Source organism: Magnolia sinica, chromosome 1 (genome assembly GCF_029962835.1).
Source record: "Magnolia sinica isolate HGM2019 chromosome 1, MsV1, whole genome shotgun sequence".
NCBI lineage: Eukaryota > Viridiplantae > Streptophyta > Magnoliopsida > Magnoliales > Magnoliaceae > Magnolia > Magnolia sinica.
In genome coordinates, this window is record NC_080573.1 from 111,967,766 (window position 1) to 111,971,161 (window position 3,396).

General features: G+C 37.8%; 1 long non-coding RNA gene across 1 annotated transcript; it reads right to left on the reverse strand.

Annotated features, from left to right (window-relative positions):
• Positions 1-983: 983 nt before the first annotated feature.
• LOC131256204 (uncharacterized) lies at positions 984-2,899 on the reverse strand. The gene is made up of 2 exons (XR_009176697.1): positions 2,427-2,899; positions 984-1,321 (listed from the first exon to the last, which is right to left on the reverse strand). It is a non-coding gene; the product is annotated as an uncharacterized LOC131256204 (long non-coding RNA).
• Positions 2,900-3,396: the final 497 nt, after the last annotated feature.

A 3,396-nucleotide genomic window follows, 5' to 3' on the forward strand; every position in this document is an offset into this window, starting at 1 on the left:
TTTGAGAGGTGGTGACCATATGTAAATTTTCTTATTATAAGAGATTTGAATGATCAACTGTGCAAAATGATCGACTGTGCAAATTTATTTAATTCTCTATGTATATATAATATGTCGAGTACGACCACAAGCACAAGAATGATACTCTCGTTTATTTAAATCGTGCGTCAGTTAGAGCCCTCATGTCACTAAACTCACGCATAGGAAACTTACTAGAGTTCTCACGTAATGTGATTTTGGCATATAAGAGAGTTACTTTGGGTATGACTAACATTTAATGCTTGATATATATTTGCTTTGATGATATTTTGGCATTTAATGCTTGAAAATAAACTCACTTAATAAGACCCTTGCTTTGTAGAGAGATGCTTCTGAGAGAAATGTGGATTGCGTCCTAACCGCTTGTATCCTACTCAAAATGGACAACAGCTTTGAGTGGTTATCATAATGTATGGGTTTTATCCACACCATTCATCCGTTTCATCGTAACATTTTATGTTAATATGATCAAGAGTTAGGTAGATCAAAGGCTCCGGTGGACTACACCATAGGAAGCAACAATGATAATGATAGTAATTATCCTAGGTCCGTGATGCTTATTTGACATCCAACATATTCATAAAGCCGCATAGACATGGATGAAGGTAAAACACAAGTATCAACTTTATCCAAAACTTTTGTGGCACTCAAGAAGTTTTCAACTCTAAGAATTTAATCCCCATTGTATGGTTCACCTATGGCTTAGATCTACCTTAGTTTTGCACTTATGTCCTGAAATTATGTGAAAAAATGGATGAACTGTGGGGATAAACCCCGTAAATCATGATGGCCACTTAAAGCCCTTGCCCTCTCTGAGTTGAGGATGAGCTAGGATAATCCGTGATCATCTTCAACTCTTTTAAAGTTTATCTATGCCATGTGTGGCATAACTGTCATGTCGCTCTGGATCATTTGATTTGACAATGATCCAGTGATAATGATCCAGAGGTATAAACAATTTCTATAATTTACTTGTTTAATTTAAGTTAAGCATATGCCACATGTACAATTTTGGATGCCGGTGTATCAAGGGTCATAGACTGCCAGTGCATCAAAGGACTCCCCTAACAAAAAGAAAATATTCTATAAAAAAATTTAAAAAAATGGTGAATTTATTAGAATGAATAGTGAAAATGGAGAGACAGAACTCCCAAATACAGGAGAAAGTACAAAAGAATCCTATTTAGGTAAAAGAGATGCAGAGGAAATCAATGGACGAGATATGTGACAGCCAGGGCGATTAGTAGAAGGACATAAGCAATCCCTTGATCGATGGTTGTGCCTGCACACATTAAAAAAAAGAAGAAGAAGAAGAAGAAGAAGAGAGGTTTAGTAAATAGATTTTGGTTATGCAATTTACAACCGCTGGATTATTATTTGATGGTGGGCCCTATTATTTGACCACATTTGCATTCTGATCAAAGCACTAGACTCCTATAAGAGTTCACCACCATTTAAAAAATAGCCTTCATTCATCCATCTCACATTTGGCACTCATTTACAGCTATCCAGACCATCCAAATTGTGGGTCGTGTCTTGTATGCAGAACTCTAAACTGACACTGATCAAGAAATCCTAGCTATCCAATCCACAGCCTTCAAGTTAATGGTTAAAAGTAGAATGGTAAGTGGCCCAAATGCCAAGGGCAAAAATCAGATGGTTACTGTTATTTTATCTTCTCAGTGTAATTCTTGGATTGATTTGGATGGTCTGGATGCCATGCAATTATAATGTATGTGGTTGAAGTGTCAACCTTCCGGTGGGTCCAACCTTTTCAACGGATTAGATTCATTAACACATAACAAGTTGGCAATTATACGTTAATTGCAACATAACTTATATTCTCATACACGGTGGATCTCATATTCATGTCTGTGTTTGTGTTGGGTGGATCTTCAATTACGAGCAACTCAGCTCAAAATTCACCGAGTCGAGTTGACCCAGTCGAGTTTCCAGCCCTGAGAAGTGCTCAGCAGTGATTACACCACTAAGTTGCAGAGCCGGGCCCCACCATTAACATCAACTGGTCCAAAAATCAGGTTAATCCGCTCATCATGTGGGCCCATCTTAGATATATTTATAAATACATCCTCATTTCTCTAAGCACGTTAAAAAACCCAAAGGGCCATTGTCACATTTCATGTGATTGAACTTATATTTAAGATTACAAGTCCAAAGAACTTAGTGCAGGTTTTTCATGCAAGCAAAAATCGAGTGGACCCCACCTTGATGTGTTAATGGCATCCATCTATAAGTCTATAACTAAAAATGAATATATATATATATATATATATATATATATATATAAACAAAAACAAAAACAAAACTTCTCCCAATCTTTCTTAGGAGATATAGATTAATTAAAACCATCAATATTCAATACTAACCGTCGCTTGCTGGGCCATCGGGGATGGGCGAAGGAGCTAAGGTCTGGCCATGGGCCACATGAAGAAGCGTCACGGATAAGAATACGAAGAAGATGGGGATTAGGGCGTGTAATCTCATTTTTCAATTGAAGAAAAGATAATTAGGGAAATTAAAATGGATTAGAAGAGGCTTAATCACAATTAAGAGAGGAGATTATGAGAAGAAGGTATGGAATGGAATGGATGGACATTTCCTTCTTCTCTTATATATATACACCTGTTTAGAAATCGTAGAGGGATTCGCGCGCATGACGAAAGATTGAAGGTGAATCATATGGACCCATCATGGTTATAGATCAATGTAATGTGACGATAGTCTATCCAAAAATTTAATCTGGCCCACTTATGAGGTGGGTCACAAATGATCGATGAATATGGGAGATTGGTGATTTTCTTATCAACCGTCCATTTTTATTGTATGATTGTTGCTTGCTTGATGAATATATTGGCCTAAATAATGGAAAAAGCAATCATTCAGGTGGGCCTCACATGATGACCGGACCAGATTTCATATAAGTATGCCACGTTGGCATTTATTCAATCTTTTGAATATACTGTCGTGCGAATCGCAGTGGTGTTTCATTTAGCTGACCTTAAAAGGGCTTCCACGAAAAAGGAGAGAAGGTCTAGAAAAGATGGAGAACGTGATCTAAAACGTCATATCGGCCATACAACCAATAGTCTATGGCCACTTTTTAAATGGTGGTGACTCATCGACCGCGGGTCGCATGGAAGGTCAGGAGTATGGCCCACCGTGGACTGATCATATCTTGAGAATCATACTAGCCCAACATTCCTAACCATCCGATTAACACGATTCGACGGTCAGGGTTGAACAGTATGCTCCATGGTGGATGAGTGGCAGCTTCTTCAAAATGGTGGTTAACAATCACCGTAGTCTATGGAAAGAAACAAAGAAAGATCATAAAAA